Raw genomic sequence first — 18415 nt, 5'->3', positions numbered from 1 at the left:
GTTTGTTAATAATGTGATGGGAAATATGTGTAGCTGGTTTTGTTGGTCCTCACTAGAGTTAAGCCTTCTGAGCATAGGGAGAATTGCAAGTCATGCTAATAAAAAAAAAAAGGGGATAAATGTCTTACAGCGGTTGATAGTAGCTGGTTAGGTAGGCCTTAATGCTTTGTGGCATAGATTCAAAAAGCTGCTGGAAACATTCCTCTCAGATACTGGTCATATTGCTACTGCAGATTAATGGGCTTCAGAGGTGCTCTATTATATTGACACTGAGATATATTTGAGTACAGTGAACTGGTTTGTGACACGGTGTGTTATTTTGGTGGAAGCAGCCATCAGAAGATGAGTGCACTGTGGTCATAAAGGGACGGACATAGTCAGCCACAATACTCAGGTAGACTGTGGTGTTTAAGTGAGGCTCTTCTGGTACTAAAAAGGTACTAACTGTGGTGAGTGTGGTAAATCCCACACACCCTTATACCACCACCGGCCTGAACCACTGATACGAGATGCTCGCTGAGTGGCAACTGGTGTGGTCTTCTGGTGCTGTAGCCCAGCTACTTAAAGGTGTTGTGCATTCAGAGATGCTCTTCTGCATACTTTGGTTGTAACAAGTGGCTGTTTTAGTTACTGTTACCTTCCTCTCACCTCAGAGCTACCGGTTTATTCTCCTCTGATATCAGTGAGACATTTTCACCCAGAGATCTGCTGCTCACTTTGCAACCCTAGAGATGGTGTTGTGGGAAAATCCCAGGAAATCAGCAGCTTCTGAAATACAACAACACCAACAACCTATGTCATGTTAAGAGTCACTAAAATCCTCTTTCTTCCCCATTCTTATGCTCACTTTGAACTTCAGCAGAAATCAATGAAAGGTGAATGGCTGAAGTGAACTGCTGTATAACGTGATTGTAGTTCATCAGTGATCTTTGTGTTGGTGCATGTCAGCCAGTTGGCAAGATGAAGGTTAACTAAAAAAATGCTGGATTTATTTATTTACTTTTAAAACTTTATCCATGAGTAGAGCCTAAAGACAACCTTAGATCTCAATCAACTCACTTTAGTTTCTCCATAAAATTGGTTTAAGTGAAAAAAATGTTAACCAAAGTGCCTCACAGGCGTGCCCCTTAGCAGCTGTGGACACTGTTTGGATGTGTATTTGTCAGTAATTAATCGCCTCCCTCGTCAGCGCCTGTGTTGCCTAAAACTGAATCGGGACCAATCTGTGCCTAATAAACTGGCAGCGTGTGACTGAGTTTTAGATGGTGTGGACCTCTTACCCTGCACGCTCGCTCCATGAGCAGCGCAGCGGGAGCCATCTGACACAAATCAGCCGCCATCATTCATGTGTCTTTCATGATGTCACAACAGCGTTTGGGTTCTTCATTTGTGCCAACACGCTTTGACAGTCAGTCGGCGGCACAAGGCGTCGCACATGTGAGCCACGGCTGCTGTGGGCTGTCAGCAGCAGCAGCATTGTGTTCCACCCTCATTGTGCTGAGAGGGATGTTTCCAGTAAGTGCCCACATGTGTCACTAATGGCTTTGCCTCCCTTGTTACTGCTGCCTGTCTGTGGTGCAGTTACAGGTCACACTCGACACTAATCAGCCAAATGTGGTCTCCCCCCAGGTGACTCCGAGCTGGAGACTGCACCTCTCAGGTGGTGTTACAGTGTCACATCTATACATGTGGGGCCAATCTACCATTTGAAGCTATTGTAGTATATTTTTTATGACATTGAAACTGCCACTAACAAGCACCGGGTTGTTTTTCATTTCAACAAAGTGCACTCGCATAGGTGTGACGTGTAATTTCCTGAAAGACTTCCTGGAATTTTCACCTGTCTTGCAAGCTGTTGGTGGAACTGTTGTTTAAAGGGCTGTATGCAGAACAGATTAGCTGACTGATTAGTGAACTGACAGAAAATTAATATGCAGAAATTTTGCCTTCTGGCTTTATTCCTCTCTAATATGAAAAATAGAATCATCAATCAACTTTTTATGAAAAGAAGTGAGATTCTAACACACAGCTTTTTTTATTGTTTGTAAAAAAAAAAAAAACCCAAACAAACAAAAACAAAACACATTAGGGAGCTATGTGATGTGCTACGTACAGCTAGTCCACCAACTGTTTATAAATCCACACCTGAAAGTTGTCCCAGGACATATTTTTTTTGTAATTGGGATGTTTTTCCACAGCAAAAACACTGAATTCCTCCTTTATTATCTCTGAGATCAGGAATTGGCAGTTTTTTCCCAAGGGGCCACATGAGAAACTGGGACTGTTGTGGGTGTTAGCAGCTCATTGGTGTGAACCTCCACATCAGTCCCAGTTTCTCATGTGGCACCTTGGGAAAAATTAACTGCCCGCCCCTGCTTTACATCAGGAAGGAGGTTCTGCAGCATCCGGTCCCGTACCAGCAGACTGAGAGACAGCTTTTTCCATCAGGCCATCAGACTGCTGAACACGTCATAGACACCTCAGCTTCACTACTAGAACTTCAACATTATGCACTCCACACTGTATATAAATGCCACTTGTTTTGCACATATTCAACTCTGTATATTTTATATATTTTATTATTATTATTATTATTATTATTATTATTTTATTTTATTTTTTTACTATTTAATTTGTAAAAATGTGTATACACACACACACACACACACACACGTAGGAAAATATTTAGTATACACATCCAGAAATGCATACACTATTATATATTGTACATATATTTATTAGTTTCAGGTTGGCCATTCTTGTATTTTGCTCGTTTGTGTTGTTGTGTTTGCACATCTCTGTTGCTTGTGGGGCTCGCACACAAGAATTTCACTCGCATGTGCTGTGCCAGTGTGCCTGCACATGTGATGTGACAATAAAAAGTGATTTGATTACATGGCTCGACCTTTAAATCCTGTCTTCTTAAAGACATCGGTCTCCACGGTTACAGTGTTGCATTACAACAGCGCGTTTGTTTCTAGAGTACCTGCGCATCTGAGCTATTGAGTCCCGAGTGGAGTGGAGCGGAGCGTCAGCAGAGCATAATAAGGTCCCGATGCTGGCGCAGAGACAGGAAGCTGCATTTATGTAATTGACATGTGTAGCAGCAGCAGCAGCAGCGACGCAGCCTTGCAGCTGGTCTGAGCTCACTAATCCCAGCCCTGGAGACTCGCTTTGCTTGTTTGGGTCACATTTATATAGCAGCAGCTTCGGTGTCTTATCGGGCTTAATAAATAAGCTCATTGTTGTGTTTCGTAAGATGTAGCATTTAAAGTATTTTTTTAAAATTTCTTGTCAGCAGTGTGCTACCCCCAGTTATGAACGGTTATATACGTCTGGTGCAATTCCCAACATTGGAAAGGGTTAAATGTCTAAAGAAACTCGTCTGTCTTCATAAAAACTACATATTTAGTCATTTTTGAGTTGTATGTAAGGCTGTGCACCAAAGAAGGAGAAAAGGATTTATATTGATTGGCCAGGCCGAGATATCAAGCTGGAAAGGATGTGCAGCAGATCAGGGTGATTAAGGATGGAGATGGTAATGGACTAACGAGTGAGGAGAGTGTGCTGAGAAGATAGAAGGATGACTTTAAGGAGCTGATAAGTGAATAAAATGAGAGCAAAAGAAGGGTGGGTGGAGGGACCTTGGTGGAAGTGCAGAGGATTAGTAAGGAGGAAGTCAATGTGCCTGTGAAAAGGATGAAAAGTGGTTGGTCCACATTACATACCTATCACCTGAGATGTCTGGGAGACAAGGCAGTAGAACCTTTGACCATGTTGATCCTGGAGAGTGAGAGGATGCTTGAGGAATGGAGAAGTGTAATGGTAACAATTTTCAAGAACAAGGTGATGTGCAGGGCTGTAGTAATGACAGAGGGATAAAGCTGATGAGCCCCATGTGGTTACAAATTGTGTCATGGGGGGGAGACACAAAGTTGCTCCATTCTGCAGAAAAAAGTGCTTTTACTCAGGGAAGAGTAAAAGCATTGCCCTGAGTGGAGAACAGTGGACAACAGCTAAGTGCAGATTAAGTAACACCTGCTTGGAAGCTTTAATTGCATTGTAACAGTATCCTGACAAGTCAGATATCTTAACTTCCCCTGTCTCTCACCTGCTTTGCTCAATGTGTCTGCTCTGCTCTGTAGCATTCTTCATCATAATGCAGTGAAACGGAGCAGAGGAGAAACACTACAAATGTGCGGAAGTCACCATATAACAGTGGAGCTGAAATGAAGTGAGGGGGAAAAAAAGCACAGAAAATTACACTTTTGATGCTCCTTGATGCTACTTGATTCCCACTAGAGACAAGGTCTTTGGTTTCACTTTGTAAACTCCAGAGAAGACGTCCAGACTTGTTTTGCTTTTGAGGTCTTGGTTCCTTTTGATAGCAGTAGACTGTTAGAGCTCAGTCCTCCACTGTGGTCCTTCATCATCATCATTTTTGTCACTATTTTTCCTATTTATTTATCTTCTATTTGTATTGTTTTCTAATATTTCTCTAATTCACCTTTTCTTCCTGTCCCTTGTGCTGCTGTAACGAGTGAATTTCCCAGAGTGTGGGATTAAACACAGTTTATGTCCTAATCTCTCAAATTTGTATTAAAAATATGATTTGTCGTGGGTTTGATTAGGTAACATGACAGAAAGCCTAACAGCTGTTAAAAATAGCCCTCACATTGCAGGCAGCGCAGCCATTGAAGAGCAGTTGAGTGGAAAAGCCAAACAGCAAATGTTGGGCTAAAAGAGGGATATGAAGATGAATGTGTTACCGCCACCCCGTCACTCTCTTTCCCCACTCTTTCTGTATCCACTTACTCGCTCGCCCACCCTCAGGCCCTCTCCTCCTTTCCTTGCTTTCCTTCCTTTCTTTCTGAGTGACATTTCGGTAATAATAATGTCTGCACTCCACAGGCCCTGCCTCCATCCCATCCTTGGCCTGCTGTGCGCACACGCAGAGCGGGCACGCCTTACATCTATATCAGACTGTTAAATGCCAATAATGACGACTCGGCGTGGTTAAGGAAGTAATCATTTTCCATCTCCTGGGCTCGTCTGTCCCTGTTGGCATTAATGGAGTTATCGTTTGCCAAAGAGTTTATCTGACACACTCGCAGACGCCCTGCTGGTCAGCGTGTGTGAGGACTGGGATTTTATTAAGAAGTGGGTTAAGCCCTTTATATTTGGGCAAGGGTATTACAGTTGTGTGACCGTGAGGTTGGGGTGGGGGTAGATTAACGCAGCATTGCTGAACCCCAAGTGTGTCCAGACTCTGCTGCTAAAATTATGAAGAAATATGAAGTCAAGAAAACAGGTGCATTTGTCAGCTCTGTTTAAGTTTGAGACTTATTTAGAGGAGAACTGTTTTACAGAGTTCGATAAAAAGGCAGTCAGCACGACGTTTAATATCTGCACAGCCATCTTCGGTATATCCGTTGGTTTGTGTTCATGCATATAGGGCTGTGTTCATGCTAAAAGTGCACTGCTTTAAATGCACATCTCACTTGTGATATGTGTGCTAGCTGAGCTTCTATAATTACCACAGCCTGCAGCGCCTCATGGGGAGCATATTAACACACACGAGTGGAGGAGCAAGAACCAGAGCACATGCACAAGTCATACAGGCCGAGTGCGTTCGAGCACCTCCGACTGCTGATGTGTGCAACTTTAGAATAATGTATGAATAACAGCGATGCACAGCTACCCACGGATTACGTAACGCTCACTCAATGCAACAGGAATAATTCCTCAAAATTGGTCGCAAAGTGCAAGTGTGCAGCAAACTCCACGTGAAGAACATTTCCACTAAATGATGACAAATGAGGCAAATTAGATGTTGAAAAATATTTATATTGATTTTAGAAAACAATGGATGTGTTTTTTCTTTCTTTAACTTGAACAGTGATGCATTGAATTAGCTGATAATCACCAAAATAATCAGCTGCACAGGGTTTGGGTCGCCATTGATGAAGAGTTGGACTAAACTGGGATGTCCTACTGATGGTGAATGGCAGAAAAATAATTTATTATTCATTTGATTTATTATGTGGTTGATTTTAAATGCTTTTAAATGAAATATTTTTAGGTTTTAGGTGGAGATGGAACAATACCTGAGCCTTACCCTTAGCTTTATTGACTGATATCTGCCTACTGCCAAACAAGTTGGTATTTACCTATAGGAGTAGTCGATGTTTTTGCTGTTTTTTGATTAGAAAACAATAAATAATTTAAAACGGTAAATAGCCTTTGGGCCCTAATTGCCAAGGTGTGAGAATTTTTTTCTAAAGAACAGAAATTGCGTATTTTGAAATAACAGGGCCGTGGTGGACTAAACATTGGTGCAGTCCTACTTTTACACTGTCAGTCTATCAGATTAATTAATCTGAAACTATATAATTGATTAAGTTGTGTTCAGGGCTGAAACCAAACGTCTGTGATAAATCAGGGTGCTTGGAAACATTTTACAGACTGGCGGTAGGCCATAAAGTCTCAAGATTATATCACAGGATTCCAGCGAAATTTGCGCTAATGATATTTTTGACGATACAGAAGAAAAAAACTGAAGGCTTTATCAGTGTTTGCAGCTCGCAGGCAGCAGCGTGTGTTAGTTCAACCAAAATGAAGAGCTTTTTCCATCCTCCTTTTCCAGTGAGCGTCTGTCACTGATCACCTAATTCAAAGTGTGAATCCGTTGCCATAAGGTGTCAGCAGCAGTGTTAGAGCTCAATATTAATAATGCAGTGTATGCACAAAAGCATCTTAGGCAGTGTTTTCACATGAAATTTTAGCTAAAAGTACAGCGTGGCTGCTTAACCCTTTAGTTTAACAGAAAAGTAATTTAACCATGTAACTCTTCAGCAGCCTGCGCACATAATAAAATTCTACAAAAACAATTAAATGCGACTCCACACGCGGTCTCGCTTTACCGCTGATGCATTTATTACATTGTAATGTTTAATAAATGCATCAGGTGACCATCATCTGGTTGTAATGTCATAGATTAAATGTATTAGTGGTAAACAAGAGTGCAGGAATGTGGAATTTTCTCCCTTGCACTTTATTTCACATTCAGATGTGAATGTAACTTATATATATATATATATATGCAGTATATTTTGCACGGGTACTTTATGATGTCCGTGCTTTGCCCTTAAGTCTCCTCTTGCCTTTGCACAGCTGTGACCTCACTTCTTTTCTCTAACCTCTCACCCCACCAAGCAGCAGCAGCAGCAGCATCCTCTCCCAGCTGCACAGCTGTAATCTCAGACCACCACTGTCTGCCACCGACTGTAACCCTGCACTCTTTCCTCTTTTATATTCCTTCTAGGGAAGTGGGGTCTGAATGAACACAACATTGCTTCTTTGTGCGTCCCACTTCTGAAATTCTCTTTAAGTGAAATAATTAGAGGCAAGAAGGCTGGAAAACCTTCAAAAAGTTATGTTATCTAAGACTGGCTGCCGTGTTTGGTATTATGGCTTTGCACGCAATCCCACAAATCACGCTCGGGATTACCAGGTGCACGCTGTTGGGAGGGGAGGATGTGCTGCTACTCATCATCATGATAAAGAGGGGAGGGGGCTAGCATAGATGGATTGTCAGCAGAATCCTGCGGGTGTGTTGAACGCTCATTGTTATGTAATTTCCACTCGGCACGGATTGGTCAAGCTGTGGGCTGTTGGTGGGCTGAGGATGTTAATCTCACAAGCATTATCTGCCTCCCAGAAGCAGAGGCTGTTGTGGGCAGGATTCACTCATCCTCACTCACGCAGGCTTTGTAAATTTGACCAATCAGCATGGCCGGCTTGTTTCCTGTCATCCATCTTGGCCAAACAGGTTTGACCATGAATTGGGCTTCACTCAGAGCAGATCCTTTTTTTTTTTGCAAGTCTTTTCTTTGATTCATCTGACATCCTCAGCACATTGAGCTGACCCTGGGCCACAAATTATGGGATTCGTAACCCCACCAAAAAAAGAATTTGGTGAAAGTGTTAACACTGCTTTTTAATAACAAACTTTCACACTACACAATCAGGCAGTTAAAGTCGTTTTGTTAACAATCCATACAGTGCGAAAGCATGATTGACGCCAAATTCCAGTCTGTTTGACCAGAGAGATCAGTCGCATCGGCGTGCCTGGACCCACTTCAGCAAACTGAAGAGGGGAGCTGGGATGTGGTGTAGCCGGACTCGGGCATGCCTGTGAAAATCATTGTGTTAATTAACAAATCAAAAAGGCACATGAGAGGGTGAAACACAATTAAAGCACAAAATGCATAAAATCATGAACCTCACTGTGCCCTGTGAGAGCAGCTTTCAACAGCTTCTATAAATGAGAATGTGAGTGCAGGATCATGGTACAAAGCAACCATGGGTAGTGTGAGTATACAATATAACTGAGTTACTACAAGAACTGGTGGAAAAAATGATTTAAAATGTTAGTTTGGGGGTTACTCTTTTTTTCTCTCATTCCTTTAAACCCCCCCCCCCCCCCCAAAAAAAAAACAACCTCCAAATACTTAAAAATCTGCTTTTTAATCTGATTATTCCTAAACTGTGTTTTTGCAAAAGCTTGGGTCAGTGTCGGGCGAATCGGGTCATGCAGAGCTAATTATCCACCTCAGATGCGCTCCCACTCCTGTTTGGCTTTGACGTCTGATGCTCGCTCGCTGAGATTTCACTGGACAGATAGCTCATACGGCTGCAGTCAGACACAGTTTACGCTCGGGAAGTTTGGAGGCTAAACACATTTGTATTCTCACATGCAGCTACAACGGGTAATGTTGAAAGGCTCAGGGTGCTGGTTCATGTGTGAAAACAGCTTTACTGTTACTCCACTGAGCTAATGATACCTGGAGCTACCTTGTATCACATATCTTTATTGATTTTTGTTCATAATGCATCACTTTGCTAATATGCTTTGAACGCGTCCTTCAGGTCTCCTGCAGTTTTACTGAAAATATAATGCTTGCATGCTCACCTACCCACAGGTGTAAATACTCTATACACAACTGTATATGTATAAAGTCAGTTGGTAACCAATCTCATGTCTCTCGTGTCAAATTTAAGCTAAATTGAACCCCCAGTATTTGTTTGTTTATGCAAACCCATTCATCCCTCATCAGTCCCAACGCTGATATTCATGGCTTCATGTTATGTCCTCAGTATTAATGACAGCTCTGTTTAGGGTGAAGTCTACTTTTGTGGCTGAAACAAATATAAATTCCTGCTCAAGCTAAGTCTTTTTAAATATAAAGTTAAATATGTCTAGAGATGCGTACACAAGACTGAAGAAGAGGATAAATGTTTAAAGACTTCCCAAATAATAATAATAAAAAGTGTTCATGAAAGGAAATGATGTAATCCTTGATAAAGAGAAGTACATAAAGATTTTCTCTTTCATCTGCCGGGGAGCTGAACAATGCTTTTGTTCACCCTGCTTTTATGACAGGTGGTTGTTTGCTTAAGTGTGGAGGTTTTTGTGGCGATAGCGATGGGTTGCATTATTTTCTTTCCATGCACAGTAAGTAAATATGCTGAACTTTGATGGAAGTGTTTGTCTGTAATCATAGCTGTGTGTGCGTGTCTGCGCTGGCAGGTTGAAAGGTAAACCGCTGTAAGCTTATGTGCGCGATGCTGCTTTTTCTCTTATTAATGTGGAGGACACAGGAGCTGTCAGTGCTGCTGTTCCCCTGCTGGTGAAATAGTAATGAGTGTGCATAACAGAGGTGAGCCAGTGTGGTTTACAGCTCCGTCGCACTCGGAGGCAAAGCCAGGACACACATGGAGCGCCGACCGGCTCCTCGTGTGTGCCGGTGATGGAGGCGGAGCAGGAGGCAGCTGCAACCGCTGGAATGAGGTTAACTGAGAAACGGAGGTCAGACTCTGTGAATTTATTTGCTTTGGAAATTTTGAAGAGGTTGTCTAAGTATTCAAAACGTCTATAAACTGAGGAAGAAAGAAACTGGACAGATTGTTATCATTTACTGTTCTCGCTGTGCAATCAGCGGAGGGAACATACAAAAATCTGAGGGATGGGAAAATGAGTTGTTTTTAGTTTAGATGCATTTAAAACCTTTACCTAGCTTGAAAATTTGGGTTATTGTTAATTAAGGTTAGATATCCCAAAATTTTAACTTGCGTACTTGTTTTGACTCCAGAACGGCAAAAAGAAAAATAAATGAAAAATTCTGTGGTAGGAATAATCTTCCATAGATCTGAACATTTACATTTTGGACCTGATAAGTAGAAGAACTAAGAATCATCTTTGAATAGAAAGTAAATGTCGTTAAGAAAGTATGTCCTCATATGGTGCAGTGAGTTTATTTTACAGCTTGACATGATAGTCACTATTGTTTACCAAGGTATGAAACACTGTACTAAACTGAATCAAGTAATAGGCCGCAGGATGTGAGGAGGTTGTAGTAAATATTGAATACAACTTGAGTACAAAACCCCAAATATTCTCTAGTTACGTCTTTATTGATTTTTGTTTGTTTTTGTCCTTCTTTATTTCTTCCATTTGATATCCTGTACTCTGAAAGATTTCATGATCTTGTTTTAGATTTCCTTAACTAGGGGCTTCACTGATATGATAAAAGTTATCATAAAAGTCAATAAACGATAACCCACTTATGCATTTTAAACAGTTTTTGCTGTGGATTTTGGTTTTTGGTGGCGATCAATCAAGGCTAGACACCACAGATCTGATCATTTTCCCTTGAGACGAAAGTCATCACCATAACCTCACTAACTGAAATACGCTTTTTATTTGTTGGACAGAAGAGTACTTTTTAAAATGTTTTAACATAATTTGTAGCAAGAATAAACTTAACTGTGCAGCTACATGACAAGAGGAAAAAATGCAGTGTGTTGTAAAATGTGCTCATTGAAAAATGCTGTAAATGATTTTGAACGTTGTGCTCGGCAGCACAGTGTCCAGCCTTGGTGGTTAGCACTGTTGCCTCACTGCAAAACGGTGCTGAGTTCAATTTCACCATCAGGCCAGGGTCTTTATGTGCGGAGTTTGCATGTTCTCCCCGTGTTTGCGTGGGTTCTCCTCAGGTTCTCTGGCTTCCTCCCACAGTCCAAAGACATGCAGTTAGTGGGGTTAAGTAGAAATACTAAATTGCCCATAGGTATGAATAGGGCTGTTCGATATAACGATATATATGGATCGTTTCATTTTACGCTATCGTTTAACTGTTTACGACAATATTTTTCTGATGGTCACTGTAGTGGCTATATTAATTAAAGTTCTCTCTTTCTCTTATATTTAATATAACCACACTACAGACGGACAAGCGCCTGTTTTTATGGGTGGTCATTAGCAACAACGACGGTAAAACCACCGCATGTCCGCTTGTTTATTTTCCACATAACCCTTTCACAATAAAGCTCAAGATCCTGTTGAGAATTTTCAAAGTAAACGCAATCACGTGAAAAAGTATGCAGAGTATTGACGGATGAGAAGCAAAATAAGAGCCGTCAGGTGCTAAGAAATAAACCTTAGACTCAAACGTTAGAACAGGCTTTCCCCGCAGCACGCCGTGTAATAATTACTCACAAAGGACCGTTACAACCTATGTCTAAAAACGTGTAGTTTCATGCATCGGTTAAAACACTTGACTCCAGGTACAAGACGCCTAGCTGGAAACAGTGCACCTACCCGAGATTCGCAGAATTTACAGAAAATATTAAATTTTTTGTGATTTATATCATTATCGGATGATAGATGTTTTATATCGGGATATGAGATTTTGGTCATATCGCACAGCCCTAGATATGAATGCAGGAGTGAATGTGAGAAGAAAAGTGGAAGCGAATAAATGGATTGATGGATTTTGAACTTGTTTTTGAACTTGTTTTTTTTCTGTTCAGATTCATACTGAAGGCATTATGTGTGTGTAAATAAAAGCTTTAACAATTTGTGATGTTAGTGGAAGTTGAGCTCCCTGGTTACGTTAGTAAATTAGCATTATAATTAATCATTATTATTTTCTCCATTTACTGCTGTCTGGTTGTCTTTCTCCTTTTTCCCCCTCCTTTGTTTGCTATCAGAAGGATAACTCCTCTTTGTTTCCATTGAGTGGGTTGCAATGTTGTCATGAGGTTTGTTTAAACAGAATCATGTAAGCTGCTTGGAACAGGAGTGAATGGAGCCAGGTGGGGCCCCCTTAGGGAGGTCAGGTCTGTCCTACAGCCACTGCAGACTCTGCACATTGCCACTGCTGAGGATTAAAGTTTGTAAGCATTCGAGGCGCCCCACATTGACCTGGGTGTCTTTAAAGGTGAATTTGTGCTTCAGTTTTCCTCTCACTTGGCTGTTGATGATTTATCCCAAACAGTTATTAGAAAAATAAGCTAGGAGCAGATGATATGGAAGAAGGCACAGTTTCATGTTACACTTCACTGACCCACTGCAAGTTGAGCTGGTGAAGAAAGCTAAACTTGCTGTAGTCACTGAAGAACTCAGTAGTTGTTGCTGTGATTATTTAATGCAAGTCAATGTAATGAAAGGCTAAGAAATACTCCAGTATCACTGAGAGTGTCCAAACCTTTGACTGGCACTGCAAACGGTCAAAGTTGTGTTAGGAGTAGAGCTGGGCGATATAAGATTTTTTCATATCACGATATGTTTTTTTTTTTTTTCCGTTTCAGGCGATAACGATCTATATCACAACATAAGCCAAATAACTATATTTGTAAGATTTAAATGTGCCGTTGCTCACAAGTAAAATGTGAAATAATCAGCAGCTTGTTTTTATTTAAATATTTATTTCCCATAATAAGTTCAACAGGGTAGATGTACTTAAGGAACATGAGACTTTTTCAGATAAATAAAGGCAAATATTGCAAACTACACAAAAGGCAGCCGCTAAAGCGTTTAAGTTTCAAAATGGAACAAACGAAACAAAATATTAATTCTAGAAATAAATATTTATTTGTTTTACAGAAGAACAGACAAAATTGACTAACTTTTGTCAATATCAAATAAACTGAGAACTAAAAGGAAATTCTCAATCTCTCCTTGTTGTATAGCTTAGCTTTTCAAACAGTTTTAACAGTTACTTTAGTCGGACGAAAGCCGAATGACGAATTAGCGCTTCCAGTCAGAGATTGAGTATGCACGAGTATGCACAATTTACAGTGCACGCTACTCTGTTTTTTGTCAGACTTGAAATAGCCGAAATACCTTCACACTACGGAACTTCTATGGCTCTTCCGTTCGACAATCTCTCCGCGTTGGAACCATCATCTGTTTTCTCGTCGGTAACCTTCAGTCACGCTCGGTTGATTTTTCTCTAGTCGGCACACTCATTTCCTCCATTACCCGGCGGCACGGCGGCTGGCTGCTTCCTAAACAAATACACATATGCGGCTTGGCACTTGTGCTGTACGTAACAAGTCACGTGACGTGATGCTGCGGCTGTGATTGGTTCAGCTCTGCGCTACTTAATTTGGATTGGCTGTTCTCTCTTTTTTTTTTTAAAGAGGACAAGAGCGGTGAGGTCTATCGCAATAGTTTAATTTTTCTATCGAGAAGAAGTTATTTCGCAATACATATCGTTATCGTTCTATCGCCCAGCTCTAGTTAGTTGTAAAATTTATGTTGAACCTTGGTAAAGTACTGTGCATTGCTTTGATCTACATGGTGCAGTCTTGTACTTGTTGAATTTTTTTTGAATGACTTTATCATTGTAACCTTTTTATTTGTGCTTCATGCATTGCTGAGATGAAAATTGTGAGCATTTCAGGAGAAAACCTGAACCAAAAGTTTCAGTTTGAGGAACATTAACATTAAAATGAATTCAAGACTTATTAGCAAAGTTAGATGGAGGAAATTAAATGAGACAATTATTTTAAATGTAAAGGCAAGGTCTGATTTTAGCCTTGACTCACAGTGTTTTAAGTTTTTGTGCTGCTTTGTGGTGTCCTTAAATACACCACAAAGCAATTTGAATTTATGTCTCAATAAATCTACGGGAACATATCACTGCTCAAACAGACACAGAGGCTTTCAATGGCTGTAATCATGCTATGACTTTATAACTGTATTTATTATAAAGCTCCAAAAGTGTAGGTTGTGTTTTTGTGGGAAAAGACATTTCAACTTATATTTTTTACCATTATTTACTAGAGGATTTTATAGAAGACATGTCTTAAACTCAACTGAAGCAGCGGATCTAAGACTTTCTGTTTCGGGGTCTTTCTGGCGTGTTTTTGTAATTCAGTTTCAGCTTTAGAGCAGAGTTTGTTGTCCCCGCTAAACAAACAGAGCCAAAATTTTATTCCAGCTCCCCGTTGATACTTGAAAGTCCCTTTTTGTCAATATTTAACCAGAACTCTTGTGTATCTTTACCCGCACAGCAAGAATACCTTTCACTTTCTCTCTCCCGTCGGGGGCGGGATGACTGCTTGACATATCACTTATTAAACCGTGCATCACAAAAGTGCAGTTTTAACAAATCCAGTAGTACACACTCACCGTTCCCTAATGTCAGAGCTTACATCCACAGCCATCTGCACCGTGACTCATTTCACGCCATTTATAGGCAGTGTTTGGACGCCTCTGCCTCTATTTGCCCCAGGATACCAGGCTGCCTCCTCTGGCAGGGACCCCTGCTGGGGTGTGGCTTTACGATAGAGATTGGACAATGCGGCTCCAATATCCCAACCCCCACCCCCCCCACTCTCAATGCATCATTACATTCCTGCTGCCCTTCCCCAGCATCCTCTTCCCCAGAGGTTTTGGCCTGAAACAAGAGCACTCGGGGGATCATCTGTTCCCCGAGCTTTTCCTTTCACCCGCAGGCCTCCCTCTCTATCAGTCTTTTTTGATGTACTCCCTCTGGCTGCAGTCAGTGTCAGTCTGTGCCATTTCCTCACACACAAACTCACAGACAGATACACCACCGCTACTTGTCTTTGCCCTAGTTGCACCTCCTTCCCTCAGCAGTCTGGGGAAAGGGGGGTGTCGTTCTCATCTGGTGACTCATCCGTTGAGTTGATTTATTAATGTCACTGTGGAAATGTTGCAGTTGGCAGCATTTCCAATTGCGCATCATGCTTACAGTGCATTGTCCTTATTTAAGCCTTTAAAGTGGAACATGTTGCTCGCACGAACCCCGTTTTCACCGCTCCGTGTGTGTTTATGCTGCAGGTGAGAAGCTGAATCCAGTTCCCGCTCTGCAGACCTCTGAGATGGTCAGAAACCACCTGACAGGTCAGTAAATGAACACACTCACACACGTGCAAAGTCACAAGCATGTGCTGACCAGTATAATGGCCGAAGTGATGGTGCCCACTGAGGGGAGGGTGTCAGAGACTGTGTGAGACGATAGATGACCTTTTGGTGAGAGAAAAGAACAATTCTCCTGACGTTCTGACCTTTTTATTTTCTCTCTGACTATCGTAGTTTTTCAGCCCTGAAGCTATTAAACCCCTACTGCTGTAAGATTATTCTTTTTATTACTATTATTATTACATTTTTTAGCATTTTGGGCCTTTGTTACTTAGGGAAGTATAGAGTGGATAGGAGAGAGAGAGTGAGTGACACGCAGGTAATTGCCTGGCCTTTGCAGTAAGGACTTCGGTATGAAACTGTGCCCTGAGTTCTTTGAGTGGACTTTTTTTTGCCATCTTGTTTACCTGAGTATATGTAGATACTCAGTAATTTTTTTTGCATTGTTGTTGCCTGTAGAATAACTAATTGATACATTTTCTAATAATTTCAGCTGTAGATTTAGGTGTTTTATGTAAATGAGGAGAGCATGCATAAAGCCTCCTGTGCAGGAACCTGAAGTTAAACTGTACTGGAACAGTTATTCTGTAATATAGAGAAAGAGCAGCAGTGCAGAGCATTTACACCCCGTGCTAGTTATAATGGTCATAATGATTCGATAATTGAAGTCACATGACCACAGTTTACAGGAACATTTCTGACTGCTTGTGTGGTTTTATGTGTTTATAGTGCAGCTGTGTATGTGTGTAATGAATGGGATGTGACCTCATTTAACTGTAATTCTGTAGGAGAAAATCACAGAGGTGGTATTGGTACACTGTAATGTCCTTATTCAGTGTCTTTATTGTTCTTTACTGAGTTTTCCTGATATTTTGAAGTGCTGCTTTCCAGTGATGGCTTCTAGAAGGTGACTGAGGAAGTGGAGCAAGCCTGGCCGTCGGATCTGTGTGGAAGATATTAATCAGGGTTATTCACAAGTTATTATTTTGTGTTGAAAGCTCAAATTATACTTCTGTGCTTTCAGCTAAATCTCATTCATCAACACTGATCACCTCTTCCTTTATCTGAGGCCAAAGAGAGAAGGAAAGTCTGCTTAGAGAGTACAGATAGAAGTGTGGCTCTTCCAGCTGCTCACCTGTGGGGGTAAATGGGGTTTAAAGGCATCTTGTCTGAATATGTGAGTGGGTTGATATTGATGTGTGTTTCATAGAGTTCTGTTTTATTGCTAGATATTCATATAAAGACATTGCTTTTAATCCGCACTGCTCCCTGCTCAGCTGTGATGCTGCTGATATTTCTCAATAATCCCAGGGATCTTTTCTACTCCATATTCTTATAAACACAGAAAGACTGGGGGAAAACTTACCATTTAAACAGTAAAAATACTTTGTAATGGAGAAATTGCAAATTTAATGAAACACACTGGTGAAGTGTGTTTAAGGTGGTCCCTAATTTCTTTAAAAACACTTTTTTGTTAGAGATTATTTCATCTTGACTTCAGTTTAGTTAGATTAACTCATTTAATTGGTTCTGACTTTCAGCTTCTAAATGTTCTACTGCTGTGCTAATTGTGACCTTTAGCAAACCCTTCATGCTATTTAAAAGCCTGAAAAATAAGAACATGTGTTGTTATTTGACACTGGCGCTGCAAAGCAAGATATTTTGTCCCAATTTTCTTTTATGAGGGGGGTGGGGGCAGTATTTCATGACAAATAGATAGTCCTCACTGGATCCAGCCTGCAGACATTTGTGATTTTGACACAATTGGCGTGAAAGAACTGATTTGGTACAAAAGGATTTTCTCCTATGCCGAAACAGTTTGTTCTACTTACGGAGACGCCACCGCAGCCTAACCTTCTGTTCCCAGCTGGTGCTGCTTTGAAATGCACGCCCTCCTCCTCCTCCTCCATCTCTCTTCCTCTGCTTTCCTCTTCATCTCCGTTTGCACCTCCTCCTTTCTGAGTCTGTGCAACAAGCTCCGCCCTTTCCGCCCCCCCCCCATCTCCTCTGCTCTTTGAGCTGCGTCCTCCCTGCGTCAGACGGCTCCATTCATGAAAAGTGTGACGTGAGCAGGTCTTCATCGTCCTGGTGACTATGCCGCCCTCCCACTCACAGCCCAGGTGCTGCAGGAGTTAGAGGAATGTCTGTCATCTTCCATCCTCTGCCTTCTCCCTCACTCCTGTTCTTTTATTATTATTTTTTTCCTTTCTTCTGAATCCCGACTGTCAGTTCGGTCTTCCTCTCGCCCGGCTTTTTCCCCCCCTCCACACATCCCTGCCTTAGCTGAGAGAGGACCATGAATCTGAGCCGTGTCTGCTGTGAGTAATCTGCTGATGCTATGTCTTTTGCCGTTCATCTGAGTGGAAGCACTGTAATGTGGAGGTACTTGTCCTTCTCATGCTTATGGGTATGATTTTTCTCTTTTGCACATCGCACATCTGCAGGGAGTCTGTCTGTGTGTATAGAGCACATGTCAGTATTTGTTCAGTAGCAGTGCTGCAGGAGTGTGTTGAGCAGTCGTGCGTTGGTGCGTGCTGGAGCTATTTTAGGATCAGCGGTGACGCCGCTGCTGGGTTTTGGGTTTTTTCTTTCTTTTTTTTTCTTTTTTTTGATGCAGTGCTTCTCTGTGCCCTCTGAAGGACAGGTGGGATGTAGGTAAAGATACAGGGCAACAGACCCGCCCTCACCTGCTTTATTTTTGCCAGCAAATGCAATAAATAATAACAATAAATAAATAGATAAATAACTCCCCCTCAGTCTGACTTATCTGGGCCACATGTATTTTGTGTACAGTCACGGTCATTCCAAACCACACTGACTTTCCTTCCACTGCTTCTCATTCTCAACTCTTGCATATTTAACGTCCCCCTGCCCGCTTCGCCATGTTCGACTTTCCTGCAGCTCTTTACATCAACCTCTGTATTTACTTGGCAGCAGGAGAGCTCTGTGTGTGCCCACCTCTGTCCTCTGCTACTAAGCATGTTTATGTAACTACACAAGATGAGTAGCCAGCAGCCAGGCTTTAGAGGAGAGGAGGTGGAGGAGGGGACGACTCCAGCGTACGTACATCCAGCCGTCCTTTTGCAAGAGAGCATTAAAAAAAATAAATAAAAAGCTGGATATTCATGTTTATGAGGGGTTTTCTCCAGAGTGTCTGACTTTGCTGATTGGGGGAGG

The 18415-nt window shown here is 41.6% G+C and overlaps 1 protein-coding gene across 4 annotated transcripts in view; it reads left to right on the top strand.

The window, feature by feature from the left end:
* map3k13 (mitogen-activated protein kinase kinase kinase 13) overlaps window positions 1-18415 on the top strand; it is a 38009-nt gene that overhangs the window by 747 nt on the left and 18847 nt on the right. For 2 of the 4 annotated variants that reach the window (XM_085249041.1, XM_085249036.1), the window contains exon 2: window positions 15158-15220. The exons of 1 other annotated variant lie outside the window; for it this stretch is intronic. The gene's annotated coding sequence lies outside the window, so the exon portion shown is untranslated. Of the gene's footprint in view, window positions 1-15157; window positions 15221-17323; window positions 17557-18415 lie in introns of those variants that run through there. One more of the 4 variants, XM_085249037.1, reaches the window with a different exon arrangement.

This window comes from Mchenga conophoros, linkage group LG16, assembly GCF_057382185.1.
Source record: "Mchenga conophoros isolate Kocher_MC1m ecotype Shallow Benthic linkage group LG16, M_conophoros_male_GT1.1, whole genome shotgun sequence".
NCBI classification, from domain to species: domain Eukaryota; kingdom Metazoa; phylum Chordata; class Actinopteri; order Cichliformes; family Cichlidae; genus Mchenga; species Mchenga conophoros.
This window is presented reverse-complemented; position numbering and strand designations above follow the sequence as displayed.